The 25,033-nt window shown below is 41.5% G+C and overlaps 1 long non-coding RNA gene across 1 annotated transcript; it reads left to right on the top strand.

The window, feature by feature from the left end:
* Nucleotides 1-13,824: 13,824 nt before the first annotated feature.
* LOC131140308 (uncharacterized) lies at nt 13,825-22,997 on the top strand. The gene is made up of 4 exons (XR_009132385.1): nt 13,825-13,909; nt 18,776-18,870; nt 21,024-21,098; nt 21,933-22,997. It is a non-coding gene; the product is annotated as an uncharacterized LOC131140308 (long non-coding RNA).
* Nucleotides 22,998-25,033: the final 2,036 nt, after the last annotated feature.

The raw sequence follows: 25,033 nt of genomic DNA, 5'->3' as shown, positions 1-25,033 counted from the left end.
GTGGCACTGGGCAGTGTGACCAACCACAGCGGAGTGGCCATGCCTGGAGGCGGGCCGTGGATGGAATACATTAAAACAAACCATTTTCACAGGAAGTCCACAAAATCCAAAGAAATACAGATGAATAGGTGCAGATTCTGGAAGACCTAGAAAGCTTTCTGTGCTGGTAATCGTGTGTATTGTGTGGGAGTACACAACTCAATACAAAGGGCTGAAATATAGGTCCTCTTTAATAAGATTAACTCTGAAAAGGACATGACTGTAGTTATTTGTTGTGTACGCTAACTTTTCTCCTATATAATAATAATGTAACTTAACAAGGAAATAGAATATTATGGGAATAAAGTCATAATATTATTCTTTCATTCATTCATTTTCTACCGCTTTTTCCTCACGAGGGTCACGGAGGAAGCCTATCCCAGCTGTCTTTGGGCGAGTGGCGGGGTACACCCTGGACTGGTCGCCAGCCAATCACAGGGCACATATAGGCAAACAACCATTCACACTCACATTCATACCTATGGACAATTTAGAGTCGTCAATTAACCTAGCATGGAATGTGGGAGGAAACCGGAGTACCCGGAGAAAACCCACGCATGCATGGGGAGAATTGAACCCTGGTCTCCTAGCTGTGAGGTCTGCACGCTAACCACTAGACCGCCGTGCCACCTCATAATACTATGAAAGTTGAAATATTTAGAAAGTAAAAAAAAAAACAACAGCAAAAATCATGCTCATAACACTCTTTTTCCCCTATATCACAAAGCTGAGATGTATTTTTGTTCTTGAAATATATGTACAGTATGTAACATCTTAGCATATTTACATGTGTTGCTATACAAAATATCAAACTGACCCTTGGAACCGTTCATTTTTCAGTCTGTGGACTGAAAAACCTTGAATACCTGTGTTTAGGGTGATAGCCGAATCACTACAAAATTTGATACACACCTTTACGGGACTGACAAGCACAAAAATTGAAAATTTTAATAAAACTGGTCTCACAGCTAGGAGACCAGGGTTCAATTCCACCCTCGGGCATCTCTGTGTGGAGTTTGCATGTTCTCCCCGTGCATGCGTGGGTTTTCTCCGGGTACTCTGGTTTCCTCCCACATTCCAAAAACATGCTAGGTTAATTGGCGACTCCAAATTGTCCATAGGTATGAATGTGAGTGTGAATGGTTGTTTGTCTATATGTGCCCTGTGATTGGCTGGCCACCAGTCCAGGGTGTACCCCGCCTCTTGCCCGAAGACAGCTGGGATAGGCAGAAAATGAATGAATGAATGAATAAAACTGGTTGGAAAATATATCATTGCAGGAGCACGGGCGAGACTTCGCAACTAATTACCCGAAAGTGATTGACCATTTGTGTAATAATTATACGACTTTGAGTATACCTGGATGCGACCCTTTCTACCAACCCATGGCGATCGCCGCAAATAACGTCCCCCCCCCCCACCACCACACCGTCGGTAGCCTCCAAAAACAGTGATCACAGCATCGGGTCACAGTAACATAAAACTGGAATGTTATTTTTGTACACTTTGTGTTGGAACTTTGGACATGACTTCCTGTTGTTTCAGTGGATGTTCCTACCGTATTTCAGTTTGTAGTGCCCAATGTCAGTGAACTTTTGCCAAGAGGTGTGGTTTCGACAAAAGGTGCTGAGTCCCTAAACTCAACAGTCTACACCTATGATTAGCCAGCGCCTGTCCTCACAAGGCTGCAATTTTGAGGCATCCTAATGGTAGGGTGGCAAGTAGTAAAGGTGTAAAGGAACAGGAAGTGCGAGAGGGCCTCCAGGCATGGTTGACTGGTTCTTACTGTTGTACTGTTAGGCCGCAATGAAACCTCACATGTACATGTTCATTGATTTCAGAATGCTAGTTATTTCAGTCTTTTTTTTTCTCTCTCAATTTGATGGTTATATGAGAGCACTAAGTTTCCCTTGTGATTGCAATCAAGGATGTTAGTTCAGATGGAAGGTCAACACAGTTACAAAGTCCTTGACTTGTCCTTGTCTTTGTCTTTTAAATGGCCAGAATGTAAACTATGTGAGAATCTGAATACCACAAAAAATGAGCTATTGTATTTTACAAACTTCCTACATAGGTACGCTAAAGCTAATATTACAAATGCGGGAAATACAGACAGTATTGTTTTATCGACTTTGTCAACGCTTCAGCTTCTGTTACTACTCCCTATTGTTTGCATTTTGTGCGTGGGTTTGATGGAAACCTGATCTAGCCGGTGGAAGCTGGTGTTTAGGGTGAGGTGGACAGACCCCGGTGCTGCCTGAGGGGTGTTTATTTGGGCGGCTTCAGTTGGCTTCCCTGTAATCATCGGCCAACCCCACAGGATAGAGGGGATAAATGAATATGTTGGAAAGGAAGTTACTGATGACTATTTACCATTCTCATGGGGACAAGAAGGAACAGCATGGGGAGGGGATCAACATCTGGGTGGGGGCGGGGGGGTCACGTGCAAGCATTTGCAGATGTTTGTGTGATAGTGGAACATTGAAACTGGGGAACTCTGACCACTGTTCATCAGTGAGACCCCCTACAAGAGTCTACAGAGCGTCTTGATTTGAACAACACGAAGGGGAATTCAATATCAACACTGCTCAAATTTGAGGGTACTTTTCAAACGCGTCCTTCTTTGACAAGTATTTTGCATGAAGTATCATTGCATATACTGCAAAACTTCTCATATTCAAAGTGCAACCTTCTTTTCCATTTTTCATACATACGTATGTTACTACTGTCCATCACAGTCTCTCAATTCAAAGGCTCTTAGGACTTTGCACCCGGGTGTTTGCAACTGCACCCTTCTTTTCCAGGATGTATAGCCATTATCTTGCAGAACATGTCATATCCCAGTCATGGAAAACATTTCTGGTTGCTTGGACAGATTAATATCGACCTAATATCGAGTAATATCGACTTTTGATAAAACTTTTGATAAAAAGTCACCCAAGTTCTTACATCAATAGCTATAGCATTCTAAATGTCATTATTGTCATTATTATTTCCCAAAATTGTACCTTTAGTTGTACCAGGGATTAAATGAACAAGAAACTGAAGAAACAAGGGTGGTCTAATAATTTTTTCCATGACTGTAGTTTCCTGTTATTTTTTAAGGAGCCATATTACAAGGATTCTTCAAAAGTGGCATTCTTATTAGCAGATGCAGATGGGATTTTATTTTTGGTTAAAAAAATAATGTGTCCAGTGTTGGGGCTGGAAAGGAATAACTGGGTGAAAATGATGTAATAGAATAGGCTTTTTTTTTGCAAGATGTATCTCTCCTATCCTATTCAAAGTCTCCTTCAAGTGCAGCCTTCCTTTCCACAATGCATCACTACTATCCTTCACTGCCTCCCATTTCTGGAAGCTCCTTAAAATTGCAGAGTGCATTGCATTTATCCTTCACAGTCTTCCCGTATGACTCCTTCAAATACGACTTTCATTCTGGTTGTCTTACAGGATGAGTTGCTTGGATCTTTACTGGCCTCCTGCTGTATATCAGAAGGTTCCTTCCCTTTTTTACAGAATGTTTGGCCGCTTCAGATGTAGCTTTCTTTTCCAGGATGTGTTGCTTCTGTCTGTCAATACCTTCCATATCCAAATTTAGCAGCCTTTTGTTTTTTTCCAATTTTTCGGTGACCTTGCCTTTTTTTTTAGCTGCACGGTGGCTTAGTAGTTAGCATGCTGGCCACATGGTCATGAGATATGGAAGATATGGGTTTGATTCTCTGTCGGTCATCTCTGTGTGGGGTTTGCATGTGTGTGCGTATGCTTTCTCCGGGTACTCCCACATTCCAAATATTAGGTTTAGATTCCAAATGCATGCTAGGTTAACCGGCAACTCCATATTGTCCATAGGTATGAATGTGAGTGTGAATGGTTGTTTGTCTGTATGTGCCCTGTGATTGGCTGGTCACCAGTCCAGGGTGTACAACCGCAGCTGGGATAAGCCCCAGAACCCCCGCAACCGTCATGAGGATAAGCGGTAGAAAATGAATGAATGAATGTGTGGTTAGCATTTTATCCATGTAGTCAGGAGACCCTGGTTTGAATCGCCGCTTGGGCATCTCTGTGTGGAGTTTGCATGTTCTCCCTGTATGTTGGGGTTTTCTCCGGGTACTCCGGTTTCCTCCCACATTCCAAAAACATGCTAGGTTAATTGGCGACTCCAAATTGTCCATAGGTATGAATGTGAGTGTGAATGGTTGTTTGTCTATATGTGCCCTGTGATTGGCTGGCGACCAGTCCAGGGTGTACACTGCGTCTTGCCCAAAGTCAGCTGGGATAGGCTCCCCCGTGACGCTAGTGAGGACAAGCAGCATAGAAAATGAATGACTAGATTTTATGGCCTTGCATATTCCAATAGGGGGCGGCACGGTGGTCTAGGGGTTAGCGCACAGACCTCACAGCTAGGAGACCAGGGTTCAATTCCACCCTCGGGCATCTCTGTGTGGAGTTTGCATGTTCTCCCCGTGCATGCGTGGGTTTTCTCCGGGTACTCCGGTTTCCTCCCACATTCCCAAAACATGCTAGGTTAATTGGTGACTCCAAATTGTCCATAGGTATGAATGTGAGTGTGAATGGTTGTTTGTCTATATGTGCCCTGTGATTGGCTGGCCACCAGTCTAGGGTGTACCCCGCCTTACGCCCGAAGACAGCTGGGATAGGCTCCAGCACCCCCCGTGACCCTCGTGAGGAATGAATGAATGAATGAATATTCCAATAGGGATGAGGCCATCTGTTGCCATTTTTTGCTGTAATACTATGCAGCCTTGACATTTCTGTAAAAAGTTAATTCTAATACTTAGCATCACATGTAAAGTGTGGAAACATGTGACACAACAAGGAATGCTTCCATAGGCAAAACTTCCAAAACTAAACACATAAACATCCACTTCTATATAAAAAAAGTGGCCCCCCACTCCTCCTCAGCTACGTGGCCCCCCTCATCCATGCTCCTCTTGCTCTCCCCTATTGGCCTCCTCCAACCTAATCCTCCGGCTCATCTGGGAACCGCCAGGACCCCTCCATGAAGAGATGCATTGTGCCCAGATTATTTGATTGTTTTCAGATGTCGGAGCTTTTCCAACACAAAGGGGGACCGGGAGGCGGGTGTTTGTTGGTGGGGGTGGGTGGGCGTGGCAGCTCTTGTCCAAAACGCTCAAAGCACAGACACCCTTGGAAGGGTGGGGACCAGCGTCAAGAGACGGTAGACGCAGGACGCACGAGTCAGGAAATGACCCCTGCAAAGCTAGATTACCAACAATGTGCTCTCTCAACTTTGGCGGTGCTTGCTGTGGAACATACCATTTGCGCCACAGCCGAAGGGGTGGTAGATAGGAAGGAAGAAAGGACGGTAGGATGGTGTTAGCCCTGTTTTTCCACTCACCCCTTTTCCTCTATCCCTAATGTGGAATCCATTCATTGAATGGCGGAGGGAGTGAAGTAGGGTGGCGGCGGTGGTTGGGCCAGGAAGGCACTTCACTGATGAAAAGTCGCAACATGAAAAGGGGTGAGAAGTGGGACGAGGCGGGGGGAGTGGGAGGAAGGCAAGAATCGGCTGGGCAAAAAGGAAGAAATGCACAAATGAGAAGGAAAGAAAGGGTTCAGGAAAGCGACGGGGAATATGAGAATCGAGGAAGGAAGCGTAACGGTGAAGGAGTGTAACGGTTTGATTCAGGGCTTGTCAAGCATGGAGTCCCGTGCCTGTCAAATAAGCATGCGACCAACAACTTGTGTGCAAAGGGGGGAAGCAGCGCATTAACACCACAAAATGGCACTTTTGTTCTGGGGTTGTTGAGCCACACAAACCAACTGGATGACTTTGAATTTTTAAGGCAAGAATCCTCACAAATTTTTCAACACGACCATTTTATTCTCGGCAAACCAACAGGGACGCCCAACCTGCAAAGCGCATCGCATCTCCTGGTAAATGAAACAGGGTTTGGAAATGCGAGCGGCACATCCACACGTCCACACATCCACACCACCCCCGTCTGCAGTGTCATGTGTGACTCACCGTGCAATCACAGCACGGTATGAACTTCAAAACGAGGCTATTGCTGTACATTCATGCCGCGTGCAACCAGCGTGCTATAAATAGCTCAGCCTCCCTCTGCTTGAGACCAGATGAAATCCATGTATTAAATAATAAAAAAAAAAACATACACTACTTCTGACGTTACTGGCATGACAAGGAGATGCCAAATTAGATCTTTTTCCTTCAGTGGAGCTTCAGGTTGTGTAGGGGTGTCAAACGGCAACTGGCTGTGTGGAGATGTTGCTTATGACTGAAGGCTCTCGTTTATGTGGTAATGACTGGCTTTTTTTTAACAGGACAAAGCTGCACTTCACAATGCTCACCTACCTGACCACGGGAAATACAGTAAACCTCGGATATATCGGATTCAATTGTTCCCACTGGTTTTGTCCGATATAAGCGAAATCCGTTATATGCGTATACCGGAAAATGTCCGTTTTCCGCATATATCGGATTTATATCCGGTATATGCGTAAATCGGATTTTATCCGCACTTCCTTGACTATGTTTCCAATGTACCTGGACTGGGCAATGAAAAGAGACGTAAGGTAATGAGAATTTAACTTTATTGGACTCATAACAAATAACAAATTGTGAATTAAGCTAGGCCCGGTTACGCCATGCGATATATGCGAGGGAAATTTAATGGAAATGCATTGGAACGGGACTGGAGATTTTGTCCGAAATAGGCAGAAAAATCGGTTCTTTTTTATCTGTCCGTTGTGAGCGAATTTCCGATATATCCGAGTCCGATATATCCGAGGTTTACTGTACCTATTTTGACGCTAAAGCCCTCACAAAAAAAAAACAAAAAACGCCAACAGTTTCCATTTACATAACTGACTTGTATATTAACCAAGCTACAGCCATATCATTATTGTAGTTCACTACTACTAACACGACGCCTTGCTAATCGCTATAGTCTCAGACGGAAGAGTGGATACCTAGCTCTCAATTTTGCTACAGAGACTCAACAAGTTGCTCGTTGTGCTATCAGCATTTTTTACCTGAACTGGACGTGTGGTCCTGCAGGACTGGAGCACACGTCTTGTGCTGGAAGACACAGCCAGCCGAATGAGAGAGGACATTGTAAGTGTTGTTGACAGAACTAGCATAAGTATGAGATGCGCTGAGAAAAGAAGTTTTGGTGGTGTTTTAAATCAACAATATAGGGGAAGATATGTTATCGTCAAACGTTGCAATGTTGTTAGAGGTTTTTTTTTTAGAGGGCTTCATAGACAAAAGAGGTGTATCCCAATAACAGCATTGTAAGCTTGCTCATATTAACTAGTTTTCTCGTGTTATAATGTACCAAAAAGGGAAAGAAATATGTGTTCATGTTTCACAAAAGAATTGTGGATGGTGGGCAAAAAAGTGCTTTTTCTTTGGGTTTTGATGTATGCCATGCCACCATGACACACGTCAGTGATGCCAAAGAGGGAAAACTGTGACGACAGCTATAGAACCAGAAAAGCGAGAGAGGAATTAGTCTGGCTTCCCTCTCCCCTTGCTGAGAGTGCTGGAACACAGTTGTACCTTAGGGTGGCCACAATAAAAGGCCACTCCACAATGTGCAATTTAACTTTATTCTGGGTCAGTGGTTATCATCACACTTTTGTACTACTTCTGTGACGGCATCACAGAAAAGACGAACAAAAAGGTAATGGTAATGGTTTTATTTCAGTTGAACATGCATCAGGTTACAATTGAGTGCATCCCATAATCAGTTCACAGTTCCACATGTCCAAAAGGAGTAGGAAGAAGCAAAGCTTATTAAATCCTACCCCTCCATCTGGTACTTTTACAATCAGTAACTGTTACATTTGTTCACTTCCTGCTTTCCATAATACAGTTTAAGGTTTTTTGTTGTTTTTTTTTTAAATAATGCGCCTCGTACCGAAGTACCAGGTGATATGAGCATCCAATGACATAATGGGTACCATAGTAAGTGTCAATATAGTGATATATATAGCACATCATGACTGGTTCAAGACTCTTCATCCTTGTATTTAGCAAACATCAACTGCTTGTATTGTTTCTTGAATTGGCTCATCGTTGTGCATTGTTTGAGGTCCTTACTCAATCCATTCCATAGTTTGATTCCACATACTGAAATGCTATGGCTAGCATAACGTAGTCCTAGCATAGAAGTGTTTCAAATGTACTTCTTCCCTGAGATCATATTTCTCCTCTCTTGTAGAGAAGTATTGGATGACATTTTTAGGTAATTGGTTATTTTTAGCCTTATGCATTATTTTAGCTGTTTGAAGATGAACTATATCAGCAAGTTGAAGTATTTGTGATTTTAGAAATAAGGAGTTAGTATGTTCTCTGTAGGCGGCATTATGAATTATCCTGACTGACCTTTTTTGCAGTGTTATGTTATGTTGTAATTTAAAGAAAAGAGAAGCGTTAAAAAAAACTACACTTGTGGATTTAATCATTTGGATGCTTACAGAGCTGAAGTCTAATGAAATTATGCTTTGAAAGCCAAATTTGGAATATATTTGAGCTGTCCTCTAAAGATCCGGTCACCAAGAAGCGACTGCATGCACACATATGTATTGTACATGCTTACACTGGTAATATTTACCAAAGTTATGGTACTTTATGTTGTAAGTGTGTGCTTAACAGAGTGCATGTGTGTACTGTGGTATGCACCTGGCCTGATATGCAGGCGCTGGAATGTTAAATACCTTCTCTCGCCCTAGGAGGTAGGGCTGGAATGTGGCCCGGGCCCTATTCTTCTTTTTCTTGAACACACACACAGAGCCAAGGTTCTGCCACATGCACCTGTGTGTGTTTTTTGTTAAGAATGAAGGGTAGGGTGGTCCAATTCATTTTTTCCTTTCATTGTTATTCAGCTGGCCCCATTACTGTTCTAAAGAGTCATTTTCTAACCTTGTAATTTTAATTTGCGGCCAAAGGGAAATGTAATTTTGATGACGTTCACCCCCAAACCACGCCAGTGTGTACACAACTGCTTCCTAGAAACAACATAAACAAGGCCATAAATTTAAATTCAGACATAAATAGGAGGATGTCCTGTTCCTCCTGTGGTTTTTGAAGACGTGCTATCCATTCTATCCTCGGCAGTTGACTGAGCTCACACCAGGGCCACCAGATGAAGGAGTAAATTATAGAGCATAGGAAGTAACTGGCGGTTTAGATGTCTGTCAGCAACCAACACACACATGCACAATTGAAGACTTTCCCTTTTAATTGATGTTAACGAGTCATGCTTCCTAAATGTGAGTTCATTATAGCAGCTGACGTCTCTCCCAAGAAGCCAAATAGCCTTGTTCTTCTGGCCTTTGGAGAAATGAACTCGACTGCCGGTTTATTTATTTTCTTTTTTTATAAAAAACAGGAAGTGTATCAGGAGGAGACACATAGAGCCGTCATTCACAGCCAATTTACTGCATGGTGATCTTGAGACTCTCTAGAGCCAATTGATTATTTTTGCATTGCCTTTTTGATCTCTGGGACTCTGGATTTCCTTCTCAAGAAAACAAAACAGGACAGGAAGTGTGTTTGTGCAGTAAAAGGGAGAATTCAAAGCGGGGTACACAAATTGTCATGGGTGTCAGTGAATAAAAATTAAAAACAGCGTTACGAAATGGTGCCTGAAAGCCTAACACTTAGAGTTAGCAGTGTGCTTGAACGCCTCATGATGTACAGAGCTCAGGGATTACAGTGCAGAAGAAAGGAGACAGACGCAAATTTGTTCATTGCTCTGTGCGCGTCATATGAACAAGTATGTTTGATGATGATGTTTACATTTTTTTTTCATAGATGGTTACATATTTTTTTTTAAATATTATGCCTGCTTGTTGTGTTGAAGGCTTTTGCTGGAATACTTTTGGAGACTTTGGGACATTTTAGGAGTGACCAGGATGGATAGGATCAGGAACAAGTACATCAGAGGGACATTACATGTTAGAGGCCTTGGAGATAAAGTCAGAGAGGCCAGACTGAGATGGTTGGGACATGTCCAGAGGAGAGATAGTGAATATATTGGTAGAAGGATGCTGCGTTTAGAGCTACCAGGTAGGAGGTAGGAGAGGAAGACCAAAGAGGAGGTTTATGGATGCAGTGAAGGAGGACATGAGGGTAGTTGGTGTGAGAGAGACAGATGCAGAAGACAGGGTTGGATGGAGGAGATTGATTTGCTGTATAGCGACCCCTGAAGGGAAAAGCCCAAAGAGAAAGAAGAAGAAGACTTTCGGAGACGACCGGAAGAAGAATGCTTTGCTATTTGGGCAAACTTTGAGGGACAATTGTTTTGATACTGCCCCGCAGATGGAAATAAAAAGTCAAAAAGTAACACTCACTCTCTGAAGACGCAGCAAGGGGAGAGGGAAGTCAGACCATTTCCTTTCTCGCATTTCTGGTTCTATGGTTGTTATCACACTTTTTCCTCTTTTGGCATCACATACATTTGTCTATGGTGGTATGGCATACATACAAACATACAAAAAACCCAAAGCACAAAAAAATTGTTCAAGTGTATGATGTGACTCAGGTGAAATGATACATGCGTGACTGACCTGGCTGCTCAGTACAATATGGATGAAGACAATGGAAAAAAACAGACAATGAATTATACAGGCAATGTTTTATAGACTCACACAAGTATAGAAATAAGTTAAGCACTGCAAAAATTAAAAACTTATTTATAAATGTAAAAGGTCGAGTGGTTAGCGCGCAGACCTCACAGCTAGGAGACGAGGGTTCAATTCCACCCTCGGCCATCTCTGTGTGGAGTTTGCATGTTCTCCCCGTGCATGCGTGGGTTTTCTCCGGGTACTCCGGTTTCCTCCCACATTCCAAAAACATGCTAGGTTAATTGGCCACTCCAAATTGTCCATAGGTATGAATGTGAGTGTGAATGGTTGTTTGTCTATATGTGCCCTGTGATTGGCTGGCCACCAGTCTAGGGTGTACTCCGCCTCTCGCCCGAAGACAGCTGGGATAGGCTCCAGCACCCCCCGCGACCCTCGTGAGGATAAGCGGTAGAAAATGAATGAATGAATGAATGAATGAATGAACACCCAGTGGCGTTTTATAGGTACTGCTAAATTGTGTATTAGCCTATAATAAGTGTATTTAATCCAGCATGAGTGAACTTGTGTATGAATTTTCTATTGCATATTGTATATTAGCGTTAATGGTGTCAAAAAAACATCAAAAACAGCACAAAAAAACAAAGGTGACGATGACAACCACAGAAGAGAAAACGCAACATAGTATTAGTATCCCGATGAAAGCGCTGCACATAATCTTCGCCCTGGCAGCTGAGTACAATATGGCTCAAGCAATTAATAAAAAAGAACAGACTGTTCAGTGTGAGACGTAATTAGACAGGCACACACATCCCTCTGCATGATATATTATCAATAATTATCTTGAATAAGTGTCTTGAAATGGGCTGTTCCACTGAAGGATGTAGGTCAAGTATAACAGCGTGAGATAAGGTGGAGTCCAAAGTGGAAGAGCCGAACATCCACGTTGACCCTAAAGAAACGTTTGTGTGAAAGTGTCTTTTCATGTAAAGTGGGCCATATGACACTGAGTCACATGCACACCTCTCTTAATGCCGGTGACTGTTCCATCATATATTGCTTTCTCACTTGTCTTTAACGCCATTGTTCATTGTTTATATAGATACAAAGAAGCCTGTTCAGTTTCGCTGCGTGTGCATGTATGTATTGGTGGCGGTCTTTTTGTGCCTTGCATGTATGCGGGTATATACATTTATGGTATGTAAGACGGTCGACATGGACGCGATTGTGCATACTGTATGAATGAAAATCACTCATTGTGAAATTTGAACCGCCATGTTGTTGACTTTATTTTGGTGTACACTGACACCATGTGGATAAAAATTGAAATGCAATTTAGAGGAAATAACAAACGAGTGAAAAAAGCAGTTTTCAACCACTGTGTCGCGGCACACTAGTGTGCTGTGAGGAATTATCCAGTATATTTTTTTAATTAACATTTATTAATGATTTTCTGCAAATATTATGTCATTGTCGAGTGTTCGTGGTGTAAAGCCTGGCAGAGCAATGTAATATTCGTCCGTGTGGCAACACGTACTTGATTGCTTCGTTCCTCCAATCGACTAGTGATGCACGTGAGGTGGATAATTATTTTTAGTTTTTCAAATGTAAAAAACGTTCCGTGGCTCAAAAAAGGTTGCAAAAATACTGCGTTAAAGCACTGTAAAAGATTATGGTTTAAATGTGATTATTTGACAGAATGATATACAATACAGGCTGCACGGCGGGCGAGTGGTTAGCGCGCAGGCCACAGAGCTAGGCGACCACAGTTCAATTCCACCCTCAGACAACTCTGTGTGGAGTTTGTATGTTCTCCCTGTACATGCGTGGGTTTTCTCTGGGCACTCTAGCTTCCTCCCACATTCCAAAAACATGCTTCCCAGGAATTGTGTACAGATCCTTGGTTTATGTCCAGTTGCAGATACAGATAATTTTGATGGGTGATACAGATATAGATACAGATAGCGGTGTACTCGCTCATCCCTAGTCTCAGATGAATGATTAGGTTTCTGCCATGATATTTGCACAGGAAGTGTCCAAGTTCAGCCATTTTTACCTAAGAAAACCTAAAAAAACGATCGGAATCATCACTCAATACATGTTAATGGCCATTTTTTAACCAACAATGGTCATACGTGTCTAAAAAGAACAATTTCAAACAAAAATTGGTTTAAAAAGTTATATTTCATGTTCTATGGTCATTAGCACATTTTCCTCCTTTGCCTGTTATTCCTGGTACCCACAAGAATAACCTGAAGAAAAAGTGTCAAGTTAATTCAGTGCATGCAAGGCTTTTGTCAAAGTAAAACTATTTTTTCCCACATTTTAAGCCTTTTTCATCTATGTTCAATTCTATTTTTAATTGCCTTTTTAAGAACTGTTCTTCTTGATTCTTTTAACAATAGAATGTTCTCACCTTAAGTTGACTTGACCATAAATAGAAATGCTATTTTCATGTTTCAAGACGGAGATGGAAAAAAAGCAAAGTATCCCTTCTCACATTCTGATGACTATAAATTGTTGGCTTTCATCTGTTCCCAGTTGGTTTATTCCTTGCTTTTATCACATGATTTAGTGTAAAGAGCTTTTGCAGTCTCAGAGGAGGGATCATTACTTACAATGACACTTTGCATATTGTGCCAGGTTTGTAATGCACTTATGCACTTAAAAGGCAACCTAACTGTAGATGCACAACCCGCTGAAACACTGCAGCACACAATAGCACACACGTATACTCTATATACTTTATACAGTCTTTTTGACGTTACACATCGAGGTGGAGTTTGCATTTTCTGAAATCAGTGTCCAATTGTGCCAAGGAGTGTACTACACTTGGCACTAAGAAGTGGGGGGTGGGGGGTTAATTCTGCCATAACACGTTTGCTGGTTAAAGATAATTAATTGATCAATTATGTGGAATTCATAGTTAATAGCACCTTTTAAAATAGAGGGGGAGGTGCTGTACTTAGTAACAAACAGCAGAGGGTGCTGTTCATAATATTATTTGTTCATTATATGGAATTGATAGTTGATGAATCAGTTTGGAACATTCATTCATTCACGGTGTGGTTCAATTCTCTATATGTCCAGTAGATGTCGCTCTCACTACGCTTCCCTAACTTCTTCTTCGGTGGTTATTTTTTACGTGGCAACGCCATCTAAGCAGCCTTAAATTCAGTTTGGCTGGCAATTTAGTGCAAACGCCATTTGGACTCAAACCCGGAAGTATTTCCATGCAAACAAATAGGAGGTAATCCTTGGTAAGACATAATCTGTAAGTATTGAAATAAGTGTCTATGGACCCTTTAAGATAATTTCTGGATAAGAGAGCAAGCCACTTTGGACCAATGCGAACACACTAGTTTTGTTTGGTGCCACATATTTATTAGCTTGCATGCTAAGTTCTGTTTTTACATGACTACAAATGCTATTTCCTGTATCTGTTTTGTAAATAGGTTTCAGACATGACACTGTATAAGTTCAGTTAGAAACACTTACCTAAAGGCAGAAGATTATTGATTAATTGCATTTTGAAGTGATTGTGGCAAAATGGAGTCCACTACTTGGCTGCAACCAGCAAAGGTGTTGATGAATAAGTCTGCTTCTGGCTTTGAAGTAGGAGTTCAGAACATTTAGAAAGAGATTCTCCCATTCCATTACTAATACGTACAAACCCCCCCATAAAATCATAATAGTTGACCAAGAAAAATAGGTTACAATATTATCAATTTTGTAAATTTTAAACAATGTATTTGTATGTGTCAAAAATTTACATTTAAATAATTTTTTCATAATCTTTCATTCACTGGGAACATTTTTTCACACATAAAACATTTATATGGTCTCAAAATTTTTTTTTGTTCATGAATGCAATCAGGGCTGCACGGCAGTCGAGTGGTTAGCGCACAGACCTCACAGCTAGGAGACTAGGGTTCAATTCCACCCTCGGCCATCTCTGTGTGGAGTTTGCATGTTCTCCCCGTGCATGCGTGGGTTTTCTCCGGGTACTCCGGTTTCCTCCCACATTAACGCCTACACTTTGCTTAAAAGCATGGCCACAAATGTAGTTTAGCGGTGCGACTGCTGGCACGGGTTGCCATGTGTTGTGGACACAGGAAAGATGGTGTAAAAAGGGTATTTAATAACTAAAGGCGCTCACAAGGAGGAAGAAACAAAGTGCAACCAAAAACACCGGTGACAAACGGTCATCAGGGAGAAAAACACAGTAGCAAAAAACAGTAACAAATAAGAGAAGACAGGAATGCTGTACAACTTATTCAGATACTGTAGTTGGCATACAAGGATTTCTAGCAACGTGGCAGGGGGAAAACAATGCTGGGAAGGTGAAGCAACAATCTGACAACGAATAGCTGGACGGCATGGTTTAAGGTGTGATGGACAGAGGAGCGGGAGGGAGACCTCTGCAGGACTGTAATGAGACAGCAGATGGCAGCAGACAAGCACTGTACAAATGGTAATGGTAATGGTTTTATTTCATTTGAACATGCATCAGATTACAATTGAATGCATCCCATAATCAGTTCACAGTTCCACATGTCCAAAAGGAGTAGGAAGAAGCAAAGCTTATTAAATCCTACCCCTCCATCTGGTACTTTTACAATCAGTAACTATTACATTTGTTCACTTCCTGCTTTCCATAATACAGGTTTAAGGTTTTTTTTTTTTAATAATGCACCTTGTACCGAAGTACGACGTGATATGAGCATCCAATGACATAATGGGTACCATAGTAAGTGTCAATATAGTGATATATATAGCACATCATGACTGGTTCAAGACTCTTCAAGACAGTTTAGGACAGGGGGTCTCAAACTCAATTTACCTGGGGGCCACTGGAGCTAGGGTCTGGGCAAGGTTGGGCCGCATCAGGTTTTCAAAAAACAAAAAACAAAAACGCATTTATTAAAAACAGAAAAACATACAAACTTTTTCAGTGCTTTGGTTCCGATTTTCTACAATAAAAGCTCTGATAAAACATTCCACTGTTCTCAAATATCTTAATTTTTATTTTTCTTCACAAAATAAGATGAAAAATAAATAAACAAATCAAGAATAAAGAAAATCAATCAATCAGTAATAAATAAATATAATAATAATAATAAAACGGCAAATAATAAAAACTTAAGAAACCACATATAGTTGGTGGGTAGACAAATTATTTTTTCAGATTAAAATGAACAAAGCATTATTAGAGCCCTGTAGACATGACAAAACACAACTATAGTCACATTTATACTCTTTTTATTTACAACATATTGCGCAACTGCAGGGTCTTGAGACACATGCTAACTCGCAAACTAGAGAGCTAGCGACCTAAACGGTAGCCTTCAAGTTATTTCATTCATTCATTCATTTTCTACCGCTTTTTCCTCACAAGGGTCGCGGGGGGTGCTGGAGCCTATCCCAGCTGTCTTCGGGCGAGAGGCGGGGTACACCCTGGACTGGTCGCCAGCCAATCACAGGGCACATATAGACAAACAACCATTCACACTCACATTCATACCTATGGACAATTTGGAGTCGCCAATTAACCTAGCATGTTTTTGGAATGTGGGAGGAAAACGGAGTACCCGGAGAAAACCCACGCATGCACGGGGAGAACATGCAAACTCCACACAGAGATGGCCGAGGGTGGGAATTGAACCCTGGTCTCCTAGCTGTGAGGTCTGCGCACTAACCACCAGACCGCCGTGCTGCCCTCAAGTTATTTCCTTTAAACTTAAATAGCCAAAAACTTACCACTTCCACACGAATAGGGAGGATAACTATTAACAGTTATTTAACCTTTAACATGAACATTAATCAAACATAATAATTTTTTCTGGGTACATGATACCATACAGCATCCATATCAAACTTGCGCGGGCCGCACTAACATTAAACTTTCACATCAAGGCGGGGGCCTCAAACTAGTGTCCTGCGGGCCACATTTGGCCCGCGGGCCGCGTGTTTGAGACCCCTGGTTTAGAATATAGTTACAGATGTCTGCCATCTCCTGGTGTATTAACAAGTATTAACTACATATTTGCTACAGCAATGTTGCTTGTCGCAGTTTTGTGACTTTGGCGATAAAAGGGCTACATGCATCAAAATTAATGTCAAAATTTGAAATAAGAAGTATGTTCATTGCAACTGAAGCAGCGAACTGGGTTCCATTTATTATGCTCAACAAATACATTAATAATTCATTGTCTTAGTGGAAATAATTGGGTGATTTCCAAGTTAGTAGCGTGGTATTTAATTATTACTACATAGTACATTCCTACTACTGTAAGTGTGCCAAAAAAAAAAAGGGCTCCCAATGTGCGACGTCTTCCTGCTCTCTGAACTCTGATGCTTCACCTTCAACTACACCAGGGCGGAAGGGGAGGAGAGGAGCGGGGGGGAGAAAAAAAAAAAACGTGCCACATGAAAAGAGTGAAGTTCACCCTCTGATAAACACATAGCTACACATCCCACTGGACCCGGCGTCTGAGATGGCAGCCGCCGCTAAATAGCGAGCTTGTCTATGCCGCGCCACTACAAGGGGAGCAACCACACGGAATTCATGTTTTGTCCCTAGGTTGTTCGTTTGAGAGCGTCAAATTCCATTCCGGGGCGGGGGGCTCTCCAGACACACTGCAGCGCCTTTCACACAAGACATGCATAATGACTGCAACGAGGGGAGGGCGTGGAACAAAGCGGGGATGTGTAAAGCATCATATACATATGGCACTTTTAGATTGTAACCCTTTCAGGTAGTCTTATGGGTGTTTTTGGTTTTAGGTTTGATATATATATATATTTTTTTTAGTGTTCCACACAAAGGAAAGCGTCTCAGCTCAGTACTTCAAAAGGGCCTCGGCAATCCCGCATAGACAGACCACATTTCAGTGGAGCATGCTGTGCTGCTCTGTGCCGGAGAGCTGTGTCGGCGTTGTGGAGAGGAGACTTCTCATTAAAAAAAAACACAAAAAAAACAGTTCCCTTCTGCAAAACTACACAGGGAAGACACCCTCTTGCCACCAGTGGAAAGATTGGAACTGTCAAATAAAGCATACACTCGGAGATGTCTCAAAACAAGCCCCCCCCATAAAAAAAAAAGACACAAAATGTCTGTAATAAAAATGATTGACAGGTTGTTTACGCATACTCTTCACTTAATTGATGATTAGAGAATGTGGTATCTTTTTGTCAGGGCTGTCGAGGCAAATACGCTGTGAGGACATTTGCGTAAATACGGCGACATTTCTCTTGCGCTTAAGCGCCGTTGATGACCAAGTCAGCCAGAGATAGTATCTACGCATCAACATTTCATATTCTGGTTATCAATATTATTACCATATTGTTCAAATTGCCCACACTTTGATATGGGTACTTTTATTGCCCATACTTTGATCATAGTCCTATTTCTAAAAAAGTACTATCTCCACCAAAAGCACTGCGAAGCGAAGTGCAGCGCGGCGGTTATGTTTCTGCCAGCATTTATCTGTGTGTCTCAATTTTTCGGAATATTTTTTCGTAACATATTTCACATTAGGAATATCCGAGACACATTTTTTGGCTTTCGATCTGATCTGATTTTCTTAATAGTCTCACAATGCCTTATTGCAAAGTAATGGTGACACTATTTATAACCCTACTGTAGTGGTAGGTTACCCCCTGACCCGGGGTAGGCCCCCGCTCCCCGGCAAGGCGCCCCCTACCGGGCCAGGCGTGCCGACCCCCGCGTGGACAATCTTGTCCCCTTCACCACACCCTTCTCCCCTGCCGCAAGCAGTGCACACACGGCGGGGCCGTGCGGTTGTCCCCGCACAATCACGGACGATTTTGAGTATGGGTGAATTCTGGGGGGGCTTGTGTAGTGGTAGGTTACCGGGACATAATTTGGTTGTTAAAGGTAGTTGAAAGAAGTGTGTCCCAATGTCATGCATTGTTAGCTAGCTCATACTAACTCATTTTCTGGCATTATAATGCACAGAAAAGGGAAAGTAATATGTGTTCATGTTTCACATAAGGATTGTGAATTATGGACAAAATTCCAAAAAAGTGCAGTTACCTTTTAATGAGTTAGCAGTACAGAGGCGCGTTCCATCCAATCAACCATCCATTCATTTTCTATGCCTCTTTTCCTCTTTAGGGTCGGTGGGTGGGGTATGCTGGAGCCTATCCCAGCTGGATAGAGGCAGCCCCCAGAGGCAGGGAACTCCCAGACTGGTCGCCAGCCAATCGCAGGTGGTGCGCTTTCATGTTCTTATATTTGTAGAGACTCTTGAGATTCTCAGGATGATATGTATGATGATAAATTTAACAGGGTCACCTTCTACACCTTCTACACCTTCTGCACTGTTAATGTCTCAAACAGGCACTGTGAACTATTTTGGAGCACAAAAGTTTTTAATTTCATTGGAATCAGTATTAAATAGTTGAATCCTTATCAGTGGTGGCCATCAAACATATTTTTTCTAGTTTATGAGATACAAAGTGTCTATACTCAATTTGAAATATAATCCTGGCAATGCTGTTTTTTTTAGTCATTTCCTCAGTCGATTTCATGGTCATTTTTTCCCATTGACCTATAGAGGGCACTTTTAATTGAGCCCTAAAATTCTGCCTAGCAACAAGAAGCCATGTAAACATGCACTCTTCATGCCAGCAAAATCTACTGTATGTTAATAGAAAGGTATTTGTTGTGAAGTTTTCTAATGAATATGTAATGATTTTGGATGACAGTGTGTTTCATTGATATTTTTATCCTTTGGTTTATTAAACATGCTAAAAGCAATGTAATACAGGGTGTCTGTTTAATTATTTACATTAATAATATATTAAATATTATTCAATATGTTTAATAAAATTAGTTAATTTAAATTTATTATAGCATTATATATATAGTCTGTGTTTAATCAAATATATTTAATATATTTAAATAAACACACATTACATTATGTAATTATGCAATTGTAATTCTACATTGTATTGCTATTAGCGTGTTTAGGCTCCAGCACCCCCACGACCCTCGTGGGGATAAGCGTTGGAAAATGAATGAATGCTTCAGCCATTACGTACAAAGCAATTGAACCCCATGCAATACCCAGTAGATCCTCTGGATGGCAGTATCAGGCTACGCTAGCCACTGCCATCTCTCATTAGTGAGGCCTCACAGCTCCAGCAGGTCTCATAAATGTCAACACCAATACAGCAAAGGGACAGCGGGCCTGGATGTAACAAACAGCGACACCGTGAAAAGTCCACGCTGTCTGTCAAATCAATCAAAACATAAAAGATACGTGTTCACATGATAGCATGGAAGCTACCTGCAAAAAGTTTGCAGAAATAGAGTCCAAGATGGAATTAAAAGCCTCTAAGTGCTCATGGAGTTTCAGTGGTCAGTGTGCTTTTGTCACTGTATTCACTTCCTCTGTTATCACGACGGGCGCTTTTCTGTTCCTTTCCAATCAGACCACAGGAGCAGGTGGATTGGTGATAACTCGCGCTTTGTTTTCTCCCTGACACGAGTCATTAATCATTGCCCAAGCCGCATTTGGACATATAATAATAAAGACTGGCTGCCGTGAGGGTGCCACCGCAGCCACCCCGATTGCCTTTCATTGCACCGATGCCAAATTGGAGGTGAGCGGTCATAGGCAGACACTACTCCCCTATCCCCAGACTGTCTCATCATTTAGGTATTTATCCATCTCGGGCTTGTCTGCGGAGCTTCTCCATGCTCTCCCGAGAGGCCTGAGATTGTTAGGGGAGGGGGAGGAGGATCAGATTTGTTGCTTGGGCTTTTTGGCTTTGATTCTGTGCCTATAAGTTAGGGATTAGAAGCAAATTTCCCACAGGGCAGTGGTGGATTTGCTGGTGTTTAACTGTTTAACCTGTCTTAGTCCTGTGCGGTGAAGGGTGTGGGCGGCGATGCGGCGGGGAGGAAGTGGGGTTTAGTGAGAGAGATGTGGTCAACAGGCCCTGAGAGACCCGGGTGGAGTAAAGCAAAGCCATTGACAAGAAAGGCAAGCCAATCTATCACAACCAAGTGCAAGGTTCATACAGTAGTACTGTTTGTACAATACAGTGTTGCATGCTGGTCAGGCACTGACTCCTTTTAGATTGGTCTTTTTTTTATGTCGAGGTTGCTGATTAAGAGGATAACAAGTAAATGAACTCATTTTTAACTGAAAAATATTTATCTTTTTATTTGTACATGAAGTACATCATGTGGCCTATCCTTCTCCAGGAAGCTCTGATACTTTGTTGTAAAAGTCTGACCACCTTCTGATGGGCTTGTATATTCTAATCCTTGATTTTGGCACTCAAATTCATTCATTCAGGAGTATATACGGTAAATACAGTATCTTTAATTCATTTGTCTTGCTTCTCTCCAGCTTTTCCTATCTATGGAAGGACGGTAGTGACGAGCACCTTTCAGCTCAAGCACGCCTTCACCCCTTCAGGATGACGTGAGTACTGTCGCGCCTCCATGTATGACTTTTCCGTGTATTTTACTGTTCGATTAGCAAAAAATTATTGTCATAGCTACATTGAATACACTGCACAGGCTGTAAAAATTCATGGTGCGTAATATATGTTTCTGCAACATTATATTATTGGCGACATGCTGACAAACTGGCTTGAAGAAGAGACGCTGGCAGCAACCTAATCTTATGCCCTTATTTGATTGTGAAATGTGTGCATTCAGATTCTTTTACTCAAAATGTTAAAAACTATAGCAATCATACAGAACGTACACGTATAAGATACTTTCATTCATTCATTTTCTATAATTTACCACACGTCACAAATGTCTTGTCCCCCAAATTTTTCACATAAATGTGGAAAACATGCAAGCAAACATTTATTACGGATATATAAATTGCGAAAATGTTTTTCTTTGTGTGTATTTTTTATTTTTTTAACCAATTTTACAGACACCTGCTTGGTACGGTGTGTACCATATTTTGCAAGTTACACCTGGTGTTTTGTACAGCGCAAAAAAATTCAAGTCAACCCAATTCAAAGAGGTCAAAGTTTGGTTTGGTTTGAAAAATAACATCAGCTTATTTTTTTTTCAATTTTATTTGTCATAACGTGCAACCCGACTGGGTTTACATTTTCATGTGCAACGCATCAAGAGTGGAAGAATTACTGTCCACAAATACATGTAGTACATTTAATAATATCATAATGTACTGTAACTGAGTTACTAATCATATATTAGTATCTATCTTATGTAATAATTCATGTGTATTGTTAAATGTACGGAAACAGTCTTGTCTCGCTGGTCATGTCGTCAGACAGACACCTTTAGTTGCCTCTAATCCAGACGACAACGGCAGGAGGATCCATGTCCTGTCAAACATAATCCAGATGGATTACGGCGATCTGAGCGGAGGGAGGAAGAACTTCAGGGGCGTGAAGGTCTGCACTTTGGACTCCTGCGCCGTGGAGGGCGGTAGAGAGTGGTTTATGGGCTTTGATGTCATTGTTGCTCGTTGCCTCCACCAAACGCAGTGTTCAAAACAGTGGTGAAAAGTCCCGAATAGATTTGGATGAAGCTTTCAGCATTTTTTGGAAGTGGGATATTGAAGAACTGATCATATTTTTGGGGTGATCCATATCACTGCCTAGATTCAGGAATTCTTTAAAAGATTCTTTAACATTATGAGATGGGACCAGTTTTGGCATTTGTACATATAACTCCACAATATGACTGAGTCACAATATGGGGGGGGGGGGACTATGGCGCTTGACGGACACAACTTCATTGTTTGCAAATATCAAAGCATGATGTAGACTGTAAACGGTAGGTGTAAATAAGTTGTGCAGTAGCAGCATTTTGTGCCAATGTACACTTTTTCAGTCATGAATTGTGTGTTAAGTTTTGAAGTAATGCATTAACAGAACACAACATACCATGTAAGTTAGTGATTCTCAGCAGGTTTGGCTGTGGGACCGACTATTGCCCCTTTCAATCCCAGCCATAAAAAAACCAAAAAAAAAAGTACTGGCCATTTTAGACGATATTTAGATAAAAGAAACATTCATCAGAAAAAAATTTGTTTCTACCTTTTTTCGTACTTTAGTAATCAGCAGTAGAACATAGGTACGTTTCAGGAAAATATCAGTTCCTGACTAAAACAGAGAAAACACACTTTTTTTTCGTACTTTAGTAATCAGCAGTAGAACATAGGTACGTTTCAGGAAAATATCAGTTCCTGACTAAAACAGAGAAAACACACTTTTTTTCGTACTTTAGTAATCAGCAGTAGAACATAGGTACGTTTCAGGAAAATATCAGTTCCTGACTAAAACAGAGAAAACACACTTTTTGACACCACTACAAGGTACACTTCCTGTCCTTCACTTAATGTCGTAGAAGCGTGAAAAAAAAAAAAAAAAATTTCAGATTTCCAATGAACCAACTGCTGTGAGCTCGTACGTCACGGTGCCATGCAGACAGTAAAGCGGTCCGTGCCTGCTTTTGGAGCTGTACTGCAAAAGCGTATTGATCTTTAATTAAAGAAGCTCTTAACCTTGGCAAGGCGGCAGCCCCCCTCAGGCCAGCGAGTTAATTAATGCACTAATAGTCATAATATTTGTGCTGTGCGTGGGGGAGGTACATAAAAGATTATCTATTGTATGAGCAGTTTATCAGCCCAATGATGCTGCAGCCCCGTGCTGGGCTTATATCACTATTATGGGCCAATACCGCCAATATGGACAGATGGGGAAAGGCAGAGTCGGTTCATCAGCAGTTTAGCAAGGCCCCAGTTTTACCTCCTGGGATTGTCCTCTCATTGAAACCAGTCGGCATTGATGGGCCTTCACGGACACTAATGCTTCGCTACCTTGACAACGCACCACTGCTATAAGCCCTCCAAAGATCTTCTCCAGAGGAGTCAGGGGTCCCACACTCGGCAGGAGGGCTCCTCATCCCTGGATCAAAACCCTCATACGACTGACCTTTATGTTGCTCCAACACCCTCCTCAAACGAGGAAGGAAGGGAGGGAGTGAGCGTGACAGGCCCTCCGACACACTGTGATATCACCCTTTTATAGCTTTATTGATTTCCTCTCAGGATGCAACTATTAACATCCAGCCTCTGTGCTGGCTCCTGCCCTGTTGTTCTTCCACAGGTACCAACGCTGTCTCACACTCCTCGTGGATTCTATATGAGGCAGGTGGGGTGGGGGCGGGCGGGGGTGTGCGCCGTGCTTTTATAATTAAGGTCAGCTGGGATGCATTATGGCATTTGGAGGTGTTAAAACAGGCCCTCCTCAGAGAGTATGTTGGCATTGCCCGTGCTCGTAAATTAGCCACGCTCCCCGCTGATGGAAGAAACAGGAGATGGTGGAAGGGGGGCAGGGGGGAGGACTTGCGGTGTGGGCTGTACTTGATAGATGACTACATGGAGGCTTCTGCTGGATTTTATGCAAAAAGACTCACTTTTGTTTTCGTTTTCATCCGGAATTTGCTGATTTTATGGTTCGCCCTACAATGGACTCATTGTAAGTTGGACAAGACAAAGAAATATATTCCCATATATCAAAGGACATCCAGTATATATTGAATACTTCATCATAATATCGCTATAAGTTATTATATTTATAGTTTAGTTAGCAACAATATTTATTTTTTGTAATATCAATGGTAATTCATGGGAATTATGGAAAATTTACTCTGTGTGTAGTGTTTGTCCAAATGAAATTATTATTATTATGCAGTAATATTGATAATGTAATTGAATAAGTATTAAATACTGTATAGCGGGCTTTTTTTTCCACAGTTCCCCCCAAATTTTATAACACCACCACCAATACTAACAAAAAAAAATCATCATAATCATAGTTATGATGATTATTATTCATTATATCTTGTTCTAGTAATTTAGCAACAGATTTAGCAACAACCTTGTTTGTTTATAATTAGACATCACATTTAAATAAGGTAAATAAATGATAATTTATCATTTTAATATGCATTATATACTGTATATTTTCATGTTTTATATAGGAATGTAAATGCCGGTTAATGCATAATTTGTATAATGAAAGTGCAACACCTTTAGAATATCGACTACCATATAAATATTAATATTATATATATATATTAATATATACAGTATGACAATGAGAGACCCCCCCTTTTTGCCCATCCCACACAATCATCCCCACACAAACATTAAATAATAGGCATGTATGTGACTTGACACACTGTTAGAATAAGTCAAGGTATGCTGTATAGCTTTCTTTAGCGGCTGTGACGAGGCAGGTTCAAACAGAGTCCTGCCCATCAGGTGGACAATGGGGAGACTGGTTGTGTGGACGTGGGAGTGGAGAGGGAGCAAACAGAACACATGAGTGTCTCAAACAAACTTGTCATGAGGCATTCAGA

The sequence above is a fragment of the Doryrhamphus excisus genome, chromosome 13 (assembly GCF_030265055.1).
Source record: "Doryrhamphus excisus isolate RoL2022-K1 chromosome 13, RoL_Dexc_1.0, whole genome shotgun sequence".
Taxonomy (NCBI): Eukaryota; Metazoa; Chordata; class Actinopteri; order Syngnathiformes; family Syngnathidae; genus Doryrhamphus; species Doryrhamphus excisus.
Note: the sequence above shows the minus strand (reverse complement) of the source record. Positions and strands in the feature narration are given on the sequence as shown.